The sequence below is a fragment of the Wolffia australiana genome, chromosome 2 (genome assembly GCF_029677425.1).
Source record: "Wolffia australiana isolate 7733 chromosome 2, ASM2967742v1".
Taxonomy (NCBI): Eukaryota; Viridiplantae; Streptophyta; class Magnoliopsida; order Alismatales; family Araceae; genus Wolffia; species Wolffia australiana.
This window is the reverse complement of record NC_135836.1, coordinates 24,722,736-24,736,545: the sequence shown is the minus strand read 5'-3', so window position 1 is coordinate 24,736,545 and position 13,810 is coordinate 24,722,736. Positions and strand designations below refer to the sequence as shown.

The 13,810-nt window shown below is 40.3% G+C and overlaps 1 pseudogene across 1 annotated transcript; it reads left to right on the top strand.

Moving 5' to 3' along the window:
* The first annotated feature begins 9,182 nt into the window (after positions 1-9,182).
* LOC144715679 (very-long-chain aldehyde decarbonylase GL1-1-like) lies at positions 9,183-13,562 on the top strand (annotated as a pseudogene). The gene is made up of 11 exons (XR_013584691.1): positions 9,183-9,233; positions 9,373-9,590; positions 9,677-9,909; positions 10,371-10,590; positions 10,663-10,784; positions 10,862-11,118; positions 11,308-11,415; positions 11,849-12,055; positions 12,703-12,813; positions 12,906-13,079; positions 13,180-13,562. The product of XR_013584691.1 is annotated as a very-long-chain aldehyde decarbonylase GL1-1-like (transcript).
* The last annotated feature ends 248 nt before the right edge of the window (positions 13,563-13,810 follow it).

Below are 13,810 nucleotides of genomic sequence, written 5' to 3'. Positions count from 1 at the left end.
AAATCTCGGACTCGTAGCGTATTACCTGCTGGTGCCTCAAGATTACGAATGATCTTCAATCTGGCCTGGACTATGAGGTTGAGTACATGGGCAACGCATGGTACATGTCGATCCATAGTGAATCGTGGGTTTGCGGTCTTCAATTGGTCTACAATAGAGTGCAGCATCATTTTGTTTTTAGACGCATTGTCCGTGGTGATGGCACAAAGCTTCGACTCGATTCCATATTCCTATGCAACTTACATGACGATCCTCCCCAAGTTGGTGCCGCAATGGGATCCCTTGATCTGCCGGATAGCAAGGAGTAGCTCACTGAGCTTCCAGTCGGCGTCAATCCAATGGACAATGACACCTAAAAGGGCGAGGTTATTTTGTGATGTCCAAGTGTCTACTGTAAGAGAGACATTGTGAACGTCAGCAAATATCTCCATTAATTTCCCTCGGACTTCTCTATACATGTTAGAAGTCGTTGCTTTGACCACATCCGGACCAAGGATGTCCCCAACCACTTGTGTCCCATAGAACCATAGTCTTTGGAATGACTACTTCTTCATAAGTTGCCAAGGAAGATCATTGTCAGAGATGAACCTGACGAACTCCTTCGTATGCTCCGCGTTGATGCCGAGTAAGTACAGCTTGTGGAATAGTAATTCGTAATGGGTTATACTTCTCTGATTCGTCCGGACGCACTTGAGTTCATTGTGAAATTTACGATGTACTTTCTCTAAAAGTCTCCAAAATACATTTGTGCTGTTATCTTTATTTCGCTTGATGATGACCTTATGGGTAGTGTTATGTGCTTGACAAAGCGTACATTGGTACTCGTCCTGGCCAACTGCAACAAATCGATTTAAAACTTTAGACTGATTGCATCTTATGTTTCGAGATGACACATTATTATCCACCTCTACGGGATAGTACTCTGTGGAAACTGACGGCGTAGCCGTAGCCGTTGATTTTGGCATGGTAGCGAATGTGGACTCCATATCTCTATCAAACGTATTCACAGTATGCAGTTTCGTACTAAGTGTGTGACATGCAGTTTGAACGTCGTATTAAAGTGACACTCAAGTATAATAAATTAATGGAGACTCTAATAGTTGTTTACACCACACGAGGTTCATAAAAGACAAAAAAACAAAAAATCCTGCCCTATTACAGTAAATCGGTTGAAGAATAAAATTAAAGATAAAATTACCCATATACTTTAGTACATTGCGCCACATGATACCGAAGCACAATTGTTTTGGTAAACACTGAGTGGCATGGGAGAAGATGGCAGCTCATTCAAATAAGCAACCCATATAGATATACAGAGAGATAGAGAGGTTAATATGTAAACAATGAGATAGATAGATAGATAGATAGATAGATAGACAGATAGATAGATAGATAGATAGACAGATAGATAGTAAGATAGATAGATAGGTAGATACGTAGGTAGATAGATAGATAGATAGAAAAATAGATAGATAGATAGGTAGATAGATAGGTAGATAGATAGATAGATAGGTAGATAGATAGATAGATAGATAGATAGATAGATAGATAGATAGATAGATAGATAGATAGACAGACTTACAGATAGACAGATAGACAGATAGATAGAGAGACAGATAGATAGAGAGACAGAGAGACAGACAGACAGAGAGACAGACAGACAGAGAGACAGACAGACAGACGGACGGACGGACGGACGGACGGACGGACGGACGCACAGACTCACGGACGGACGGACAGACAGACAGACAGACAGATAGCTAGCTAGCTAGCCAAGAGGAGGACCGTTGCATGCTCGTCATTCGCGAATACCCGTGCGAACAGTCACCGAGCGTCAACGATCTGGCTCTAGTCGACACTCGGCGGATCCAGGCCGGGTGCCAGGAAGTAACGATCGGTAGTCATCACTTTAGCTCGGCGTTAACCGACGGGATGCGGAAGATGTCTTCGAAGGTGGTGGTCAATACCCACTTGACCCGGAGGGGTCTGAACCGAGTCAGCGCTCGGAACTCAGATCATCGGGATCTGATCGACGGCTGTTGCGTTAGCCCAGTGTTTGCCAACGAGATGTGGAGGAGCTCCCAGACAGTCGACAAGGCCGCTTGACCCCACAGGAGGTTGAGCGATGCTTGAGCGGCTCCTCCCGCGCGCGTGATATTGCGATAAAAGGCCGATCTAGATCTGCGACTTCTCCCATCCGGCGCAGATGGTGGAGCGTCCGGCGGCGGGGAGTGCCTGAAGACCGACTGTGGTTGCGAACGAACCCACGCAACCGAGATGCCACGTTGCAGTCTGCAATTTCTCCCTCCCACCCTCCTCTTCTTCTTCCTCTTACTCAAAGAAAGTAAATCTAGTTATTGACGAGTTAGAGTGATCTCCAAAAGGAACGGTGATTATATTTTTTTATATTGTTTCAATGTGAATTAAAAGAGGAGAAAGTAGACTTATAAAATATGAGGTAGTAAGACAAGAAAAGTGGTGATGTATAAAGGTGATATGTCACAAGATAGATAAAGAGATGGTTAGTTGGAAAACTATTTCTCTTTACAAGTGATTAGATATAATATCAAAATAATGAATACTAAACCATGAACACTTTATGATCAATTAGGAATCATGTCTTAGATGTGTTAAGACTTTCCTTTGGTGGATTTTTTAAATTCCTTTCTCTCTCATTATCGTGATATTGATGAAGATAATCAATGTTTTACTATCTGGGCTAAAAGCATATCATCAAGTATTTCAGTATCTTAAAATCCACATGGTATACTTACTGTAATTTTGATTATAATATCTTTTAATTTGACTACAAAAATAATTACACTTGGTAATTGATGAAATTAATATGTAATTAAAATATTTTCAGGTTCTACATGATTTTATGAATTATGATTAATAAATATGTGGTGAATTAATCTAAGATATAAAAATAAAATTAAAAGATAAATGAAGGTAAATGATATGTGAGTCATAGTGAGATAGGCAACCTCATACTTTATGTAACATTTTTAAGGTAGTATTCTCTTTGTAGAAGGAAATTTGGGTTTCCGAACATCAATAAACCCTTTTAGGTCAACCCGGCCTTTGGCTTCCCTTGACGTGTCTTCAACTCATAGGCCCCATCAACCTTAACTTCAACTATACATAGAGCCACATATATGGCCAGCTATATGGCTATTTTTTATGTAGTAAATGTATATATTCATCTTTATCATGCACAATAGGTATAACTCTATGTCTTACGTCTGATTTTCCATCCCATTTATGCATGCCAATGTATAAATATTCTCTTTCCACTTTCTCTCCCTATCTCTCCTTTTTTATTGAGATTCTGTAGCAATGGGTAGCCAGCAGGCAAAAGGCTCACCAAGACCCCAGTTTTTCAGCTTGGATGATATAAGTTTTTTTGTGTTCGTACTTTTTTAATTTTGTCTTCAGCAAGAAAAAATGATGTTCATGGTGAAGGATATTAGGATCCGAGTTGAGGATGAGACATTGGGGTGCTCAAATTGGCCGTCATCCACTGTTCATGTGTGGTTGACCAACTATTCACAGCCGCATGCCTGCTGCCACATTTTAGGTGCCCTCCTATCTGTCTGGGACAGCCAAAAATATTATAGTTTTTTTCCAATCCCCGACTAGATTAGGAATATTTACAACCTCATGACCCCTTACTTGAAAATCCAAGACTGTGCAAACACATTATAGGGCCTATCGCACTCTGTTTTCAACTGACCTTGGTAAATGTTGGTTAGGTAATATTCATTTAATGTTATTAGTTAAATATTAAATGAATTGCTCTCATTACTTATGAAACAGTGTAAATCCTATAAATTCATTAATATGAAAAAATATATATCTCATTTCTAATATTATATTTTATCGTTTTTACATTTGAAATATTAACTTACCTTTGGAAAAGGATATTAATTATATTTTTAGTCATATGTTTCCTCTTTATTCTTAAATAAAAATAAAATAAAACTATATTATTATTTAAAATCCCACAATATATATATCTGACTTATCAACTTATTTCTATCAATTTTGTGTTATTTAAAAAATAAGAAATTAAATTCACCTCCCCCCCTTAATTTTCCTGTATCTGATTTAAAGTAACTAAATGGAAATAAGTTTTAATTATTTTTGTTGTCTGAAATAAAATAATGAGATAAAATCCTAGATCTGGATGTATCAATTTGGATTGTTTTTTCTTGAAGATTCAACGTTCATCGTATACTCATTTGTGTCAAAGGTAACTATTTGGCGTACAGTCAATTCATATGGAGTCATGCTTATGTTGACCTCATCAATGATTATCAATTTCAAATTCTTAAAATTTTCTACGAAACCCTGATGTAAAAAAATGTAGTTTTCATAGTTATGAACTCATTAATCAACGAATTAAATCATCCTGCTGGGTCGCAGATGTTTTCTTCCTCTTTAATGTTTGAAAAAATAATATTCATTCAAAAACATACCCATCATAATTATGTTTATCGTAAAGTTCCTTCAAGAGTAACTCTATATTTATCCCAAATTTCCTTTGCCATATATTAACTCAACACTTGGTGAAAGAGGCTAGGTTTAATACCAAAGAAAATGCTCTCTTACAAGTCATTATTTTATTGTTACTTATTGTGAATTTATTCATGCCTTTTTTACTCCATTAACCATCATATTCCAGTGAAAAAAATCTTGCACATAATGTTCTCTTTCATCCAGACCTTCCAGATGACATAGTGAGTGTCATCTAATCTATGTTACGGGAGATGGTGATGATCTCCTCCCCGATTATGATTGAGTAATTCTATTCATCCTCTTATATAAAGCATTTTATATTACAAGACGACAAATTTATCTATCATTACACATCTCTCCAAAGGCTATGTATGACACAGATTTTTTTATACTACAGAATTTTTACCCTAGGTCAGTGACCTAATGGCATGTATGACACACTGGGTTTGTGCCATGATTGATGGTCTGAGGCAATTTTTATAGAATAAAGGTGGGTTTTTTAAACATAACAGAATGATGATTTGATCACCTTACATAGAATCGAATTCACAATGGATTTATTTTTTGAAATGAGCCTCTTTGAGAAGCATACTTATCCATCCTCTAGATTTATTCAAGTGGTCCTCAGCACATCAAATATTTTAACCATCTTCATGAACATCATCTTCAGAATTTGTGAATATCTCCTTAGCATTCCACAATGTTAGACAAGGGGATGGTTCTCAAGAGACTAATGAGTGGTTCCCTTTGAAAACATTAATAAGGAGGTGTGTTCTCTAAAGGGCCTTTTTTCCTTTTACACTAAAAAAACCATAAACCTGAGAATTAAGTATACCCTAGGATATGCAATAAACCATATGTGTGTCATCCTCTAGGCCCATACGCTTGTTTATTTAATCACTCTATAAACCCAATAAATCTTGATTGGCTTAAAACTATTCATAACTATATTGGGTATATAGTTAATTAATTGTTGAGAAATAATGTACATGGTATATTTGATTTTACTGATACTTTCATGAAACTTTCTCGTCTCGTCATCAGTTATTGTGTTACAGTTACCATGGTGACCCAAGAACTCATTCTCTGATATTTGTATTACCCGGATCATGTATTTCATTGCATCATCTTTCTGGAGTTATGTATCCTGTTAGACCTAGGCCAAGCGATCCCTTCCTGAGTATGCAACCATCTTTGTTGAGTTGTTGCTACATCCAAGTTAAGACCATTTGAAATTCTGGAATTAGGGATTCGTAGATTACATTCATGACATAACCTTCTATCCACATGACATCCTTGGTATCTTAGGTTTAAGGACCACTTATGCAATTGTGACACAAATCAACCTACCTAAAATTTAGGTATGAATCCATAATGGATTCATATGGATTATTTCAGTGAAATATTTGCTAAAGAGCAGTCACTATATCTCCTTACTATCTCAATACTTTTAGTAATGGATCAACCATACTTCTCATTTGAGTGGGAATACAAAGTGCTATTATATCTAAATATTTGAATGTCCTTAAGAAATATCTGATCAATGGCAATTTTAGAGAATTATGATCTCATTGTTATTCACTATCATCACTTATGTCCTATGACTTCATTTTAAACATTGCACCAGAATAGTAACACATATGATTTATTTCAATGAACTTAGTTGAGACATAGAACTATGATTGGATTTCAGGACATGTACTTCCATCATATTCATTCTCCTTGGAGCTCAAGAAACTCAAATTGTAGTTTGGAAGATCTACTTAGATCATGATGTCTTCATATCAACTTTACAACTGACACTCACACTCATTCTAATAGCTCTCAAAGTTGTAACTTGATGCATGATGTCTTCACAATCTTTTGGGTTCACTTCAAGAGGTGTTCACTCTGCATTGAAATCTTTTGGGGTCACCTCTAACTCAGAAACTCTCACAACCTTTTACTCTATATTAAACTCAATTCTGGGTGAGTGCAAACTCTAAAGCCCTAGACTCCTTGATACCTTCTATTTCTTATCTTAAATGAGGTTCATAAACCTATGGCTATTCAAATTAATAATATTTAAGTCTATTTTATAATGCAATTTATTCAATATAATATCAGTCAACTTTCTCCTAACATTTGAACCTCATTTTTTAACAATTGAAATTTGATATAAAGGCAAGTTTCAAAAAACAATTTTGGTCAAATTAACTTGTATCATGAAAAATTAGCAATGCTTATTGTAAATAAATGCTTAAATATCTAACAAAGATTTAAATATTTAAGCAGTAATTTTTTATTGGCGAAAACATGGTGTCGGGTACGACTGACCCAAGGGTCGTGCTTATAAACCAATCCAGTTGTGTCCTGGATGCCACCTTGAGATGTTTTATAAATGTATAGGTCTAGTGTTTGTAAGCATTGTATGCATGGACCAAGCGTACATATCCCAGTTATACACAGAGCCCACTCTCACATGCCTATGACACAGATTAAAAAGATACAATAGTGAGACCTCTGCAGGTTTGCGGGGAGTCCTCAGTTGTTCGCAGCTGGTTCTTGTCCCCCTCAGAATCTGGTACAACGCCTATGCAGGACATCAGTAAAAATTTAAACTCATTCCTTACATCAACTTAAGTTTTTTCCCAGGGATGAGTGATTTCTCACATTGGGGAAACTATCTCATTTTTAACTTTAAGGAGCACTGAACTCCTGTTTGTGTGTAAGAAGTAAAAATAAAAATTTCTTCCCAGATTGCATAAAGGATTTGCCGCTGAGTGTTTGTTATCATTTCTCTCACTCATTTTGGAGTGGCAAAAGTTCTCCGTATGGTTCTAGATTTACAGGCACATGTGCTTGTCCTATCCTCGTTGTTTGAAAATGTGAATTCTAACGTGAATGTCTTATGTTCCTTCCTTTGGAAATATCTAAACTAGGGTCTCTTTCGAAACAAATACTTGGGTATTACTGGAATTCTTGGATTGTTGTCCGATATGTTTGTGATGCAAATATTTGGTCCATCTGCATGCCTATTAGCCATATATATTAATCAGAGTGACGGTCTTCCTCTAATACGAACGAGATAGAAGTTTTCACACTTTTGTTCAGAAACAAACTCGATTTCCAACTTCAACTCTATATATCTCTCGTTATTGAGAATATTCTAATGCATTGTTTCATAAGTGTGACTCAAATCAATGAGAAAATTGTAATCTAGATTAATGATGGACGAATCATAGCCTACATATCTTCAGTTGGGTCCATTCTCGCACGCCTATTGCAGAAGTGGGCAATCCCTTTCGGTAATACCTATTATTGTTTTTACGAGTTTATAGATTCTATAGTCACATAACTTGTTGGCAAATCTATTTTACTGTCATTCATAAATGCTTTAATCACTACATAAGGAGAAATTATTTATACTAAGAAAGAAGTTTTCTATTTTTTGCAGGGAATAGGAAGAATGGAAGTTCGTAAAAAAATGTATTTAAAAAGTCCTGGCAACTTTGGATGGCCGAATACTCGGTCTCGATCCAGACCGACCGGAATTCGGTCCGACCTTATTTTGCTCTTAGAACGCAAATCCGTAGTTTGGTTTCAGCCCAATGATGGAAGGGAGGAGCTTAATCAGGAAGTTTTGCTTTCCATCCTTAGGAAGTAACATGGGTACGACCGAACGGCCAGAGAGAAGTAATCTCTCTCTCTCTCTCTCTCTCTCTCTCTCTCTCTCTCTCTCTCTCTCTCTCTCTCTCTCTCTCTCTCTCTCTCTCTCTTTCTTTCTCTCTCTCTCTCTCTCTCTCTCTCTCTCTCTCTCTCTCTCTCTCTCTCTCTCTCTCTCTCTCTCTCTCTCTCTCTCTCTCTCTCTCTCTCTCTCTCTCTCTCTCTCTCTCTCTCTCTCTCTCTCTCTCTCTATCTATCTATCAATGTCTCTCTCTATCTATCTATCTATCTATCTCTCTCTATCTATCTATCTATCAATCTCTCTCTCTATCTATCTATCTATCTATCTCTCTCTCTCTATCTCTCTCTCTCTCTCTCTCTATCTATCTATCTATTTATCTATCTCTCTCTCTCTCTCCCTCTCTCTCTCTCTCTCTCTCTCTCTCTCTCTCTCTCTCTCTCTCTCTCTCTCTCTCTCTCTCTCTCTCTCTCTCTCTCTCTCTCTCTCTCTCTCTCTCTCTCTCTCTCTCTCTCTCTCTCTCTCTCTATCTATCTATCTATCTTTTTGTCATATTTTCTCTATCTCTGTCTTTTTTCTCTTGGTCTCTCTATCTCTCTCTTTCTTCTCCCGCTCTTTCTCTTTTTCTCTCGCTTTCTCTTTCTTTGTCTCTCTATCTCTCTCTCTTCTCCCTCTCTCTCTTTTTCTCTCGCCCTCTCTCTTTGTCTCTCTATCTCTCTCTCTTCTCCCTCTCTTTCTCTTTTTCTCTCGCCCTCTCTCTTTGTCTCTCTATCTCTCTATCTGACTCTGTTCTCTCTCTCTTTCTCTCTCTATCTCTCTATCTGTCTCTATTGTCTCTCTCTTAAATTCTGTATCTCAATACTCTTCATCTCTCTCTCTTTCTATATAAATGGAGAAGGGTCGACGAGACTCATGAGTCATGAACAACTTCGCGGACCTCCCATCTCCCCTTCCAGCACTTCGTTGAGAAAGAGAGAATTATCTACTTGGGGGAATCATGGGAGCTCCTCTCTCCTCCTTTCCCTAGGACAACCTCGGCTCTTATAAGGTACCGTGCCTGCCTTTTATCTCTCATTCTACATATCTATCTGTAAAACAGTTAATCTCTAAATATACATCGCTATTCCTTTTTCTATATGTCCATGAACTTTTCGTTGTCTCGTAATTATCTGCCTTTGTTTGCTCAGTACATTATTTACGGACCGCTATTAGCGAAGGCAGTCTATACGCGGCCATGGGAGAGTGAGACGCTCAGCTGGTGGGTGCACATCCTCGTCCTCTGTGCTCTACGAGGCTTAATTTACACGGCATGGTGTTCCTTTGGCAACATGCTCTTCCTCACGCGCAACCGCCGGATTATCAAAGACAGCGTTGATTTCAATCAAATTGACAAGGAATGGCACTGGTACATCTCTCCATCGATACATATACAAGGACTGTCACTGGTTCCATCTTTCATCTTTGTTCTTATTTGTTTTTAGTGTAATACAGGGATGATTTCTTAATCCTACAAACTTTTCTTGGCGCGGGCGCGTGCTATCTCTTTCCGTCGGGAGACGTCCTTCCTCTGTGGAACGTCACGGGGCTCCTCCACGCTCTTCTGGTCCATATGACGGTCTCCGAGCCTCTCTTTTACTTCTTCCACCGATTATTACACTCAAGCTTCCTATTTCGTCACTACCATTCCATCCATCATTCAGTCCCTGTTCCCCAGGCTTACACAGGTGAATATTCTCTCTCTCTCTCTGTCTATCTATCTAATCTCTCTCTCCCTCTTCCTCTGTCTCTCTCTCTCCCTCTCTCTGTCTCTTCTCTCTCCCGCTCTCTCTGATCTCTCTCTCCCCGCTCCTTCTGTCTCTCTCTCTCTGTGTCTCTCTCCCTCTCTCTCTCCCTCTCTATCAATGTCTCTCTCCCTCTATCTGTCTCTCTCCCTCACTTTCTCTCTCTGTCTTCTCTCTCCCTCTCTCTGTGTGTCTCTCTCCCTCTCTGTCTCTCTCCCTCTCTTTCTCTCTCTGTCTTCTCTCGCTCTCTCTCTGTGTCTCTCTCTGTCTCTTTCTCCCTCTCTCTGTCACTCTCTCGCTCTCTCTGTCTCTCTGTCTCTCTGTCTCTCTGTCTCTCTGTCTCTCTGTCTCTCTGTCTCTCTCTCTCTATCTCATCTTGATTCTGTGTGGCTTGTGTGATGTAGCTGGAGTGGCATCTGCGCCGGAGCAGTTGATGCAGAGCATCGTCATGGGGATACCCCTCTCGAGTAGCTTTTCGGCTGGTCACGGCTCCGTAGGGCTGATTTACGCTTACGTCCTGGGCTTTGACTTCCTCATATCCATGCTTCACAGCAACGTAGAAGTCCTCCCCATGCAGCTCTTTCGATGCCTCCCTTTCTTGAAATATCTTCTGGCGACCCCTACGTAATCCTCCATATAAAAGATGATGATGATCATCATCATACTTATGATAGTGGTGATGATGAATGGATTCAGGTACCATACTCTTCACCACATGGATGATAAGAGCAACTTCTGCCTCTTCTTGCCGATCTTCGACTTTTTAGGTGGCACTCTTAACTCCAAGTCCTGGGTGGAACACGAGAGGATCTGTAAAGGTAGATCTTGGAATTTATGGTATGTTAAAATATTAATTGTAGATCTTAATCAAGCTTTCCCCTTTCTGTGCTTTCAGCGCGGGATGAGGAAGTTCCGGGGTTTGTTTTCCTTTTACATGCAGTGAACAGGGGTTCCTGGTTACATCTGCCATTTATCTTCCGGAGCTACGCCTCCTACGGCTATGTTACAAACATCTTCATGCTTCCCCTGTTGCCACTTGCCTTCATCTCCATGATCTTTATGTGGATCTTCTCCAAAACCTTCCTTCTCTGCTTCTACAATCTTCGCTGCCACTTGATCCAGATCTGGCTCGTTCCCCGCTTTGCTTTCCAGGTACTAGCCGAATCAGTTGATTTTATTATCCGATGGCGTAATCAGTAGGACGCCTTTTTATGTCAATAATTTTTTAATCAGAACTTAGTTTTGAACAAGTTCTTCATCCTGTGGAATCATCGGAGGATGATTTTTCATGTTGGCCACTCTTTTTCTATCCCACCCTAATCAATGGCTCTCATTCCTCAGTATTTCATTCCCTTTGCCAAGAAGGGCATATCCAAAGAGATCGAGCACGCCATCTTGAGTGCGGATAAGTTGGGTGTCAAGGTCCTCGGGCTTGCAGCCTTGAATAAGGTGCGGAAGATCTCTCTCTCTCTCTCTATCACTCCCTATCTCTCTATCTATCTATATCTCTCTCTCCCTCTCACTCTCTCTCTCTTTCTCTCGCTCTTTTTCTCTCTCTCTATCACTCCCTATCTCTCTATCTATCTACATCTCTCTCTCTCCCTCTCACTCTCTCTCTCTTTCTCTCTCTCTTTTTCTCTCTCTCTATCACTCCCTATTTCTCTATCTATCTATATATATATATATATATATATATATATATATATATATATATATATCTCTGGTCTCTCTATCTCTACCTATATCTCTCTCTTGTTCTAATATAAATCTACCTATCCTTGTTCTCTTCGAGTATGGGTTTTGAAATCTAATTACGAGGTTTTCACGGGTTAACACGAATTAGAGCGTGTGGGAGATTAAACGAGGGTTAATGATGGTACAGAACGAGTCATTGAATGGGGGAGGGACGTTGTATGTGAAGAAGTACCCAGAGCTCCAAGTTAAAAGTGTTCATGGCAACACGCTTACCGCTGCCGTCATCCTCAACAAGATTCCTAATGACGTTACAGAAGTCTTTCTCACTGGTTCTACCTCCAAGCTCGGCCGTGCCATCGCCCTCTACCTCTGCCAAAAGAGAATACGCATCCTGGTCGACATTCCTTCTCTCTCTCTCTCTCTCTCTCTCTCTCTCTCTCTCTCTCTCTCTCTCTCTCTCTCTCTCTCTCTCTCTCTCTCTCTCTCTCTCTCTCTCTCTATCTCCCTATCTCTCTTTCTCTCTCTCTCTCTCTCTCTCTCTCTCTCTCTCTCTCTCTCTCTCTCCCCTCCCTCTCTCTCTCTCTCTCTCTCTCTCTCTCTCTCTCTCTCTCTCTCTCTCTCTCTCTCTCTCTCTCTCTCTCTCTCTCTCTATCTATCTATCTATCTATCTATTTATCTATCTCTCTCGCCCTCGCTCTCCAGCTCTCTCTCTCTATCTATTTATCATCTCTCTCGCCCTCGCTCTCCAGCTCTCTCTCTCTCTCTCTATTTATCATCTCTCTCGCCCTCGCTCTCCAGCTCTCTCTCTCTCTATCTATTTATCATCTCTCTCGCCCTCGCTCTCCAGCTCTCTCTCGCTCTCTATCTGTTTATCTATCTCTTTCGCCCTCGCTCTCCAGCTCTCTCTCGCTCTCTATCTGTTTATATATCTCTTTCGCCCTCGTTCTCCAGCTCTCTCTCTCCCTTTTTCTCTCTCTCTCGCTCTCTCTCTCTCTCTCACCATTATCTCTGGGCTTACCTGAGTATTCGTTGGGCTTTCAGATGTTGACATCATCCTCACAGAGGTTCCGACAAATCCAGATGGAAGCGTCCTCGGAGCTGCAGCACTATTTAGTACAAGTCACCCGTTACCAAGAAGCTCAGAACTGCAAGGTAAAATCCCTCATCTTCCATTAATAGACAGTATCCTTTACGCTACAAGGGCAAGGTGATATTTAACGAAACTGTTTTCTGTCTTCGAACAGACGTGGATTGTGGGCAAGTATCTAAGCTACAAGGACCAACAGTGGGCGTCTCCTGGCACACACTTCCACCAGTTCGCCGTGCCACCCGTTTCTCAGTTCCTTCGTGATTGCACCTACGGCAAGCTCGCCGCCGTGAAGCTGCCAAAGGACGTCCAGGGCCTTGGCATGTGCGAGGTAACTGTCCCATTACCTGTACTTCAATAAATAGACAGTTTTTACTGATGATTGAAGGGAAGGGAGAACCCATGAAATTGTGTTTTTGTTCTGCAAACAGTACACGCTGGACAGAGGAGTTGCTCACGCATGTCATGCCGGAGGACTCGTCCACTACCTCGAAGGTTGGACTCACCACGAAGTTGGTCCAATCGACGTTGATCGGATCGATGTTGTGTGGGAAGCTGCGCTGCGTCATGGCCTCCGTGCTTCATAACGCTACACCATAATCTAAATAATTACTCGTGCCGGTCAAAATCTTGTACCATCGCTGTTCCTTTTCCCTCTTTGTTATAATTGTTGGGGTTAACCCTGTTCTACATGAAATAAAAGGACGGGCCAGAACAAACGGAAATCGTGAATAAACGGGAATCGTTTAGTTTGTTTTCTCTCTTTGAGTCAGTCTTTCTTTGAGCAAGTTAAGATCCAAGTTTCTCTTTACGTTTGACTTAGTTCACACTGAAATGCCTATATGTATGTTTGTTGAAGCTTGTTGAAGAAAACAACGACCCAAGATGCTACAGTAGAAATGTGGAATCAACTCGGACGAGATAAACGTGTCGGCGTATAGAGACAGATAACAGGAACCTCTTTATGTCACGGGCGTGACGACAATGTCCAAGGCTCTCAGTGCTGGGCACTGGCTTCTCGTGTGGTGCAACAGAGCAACTCCTTCAACTCCCAAGCCAAGG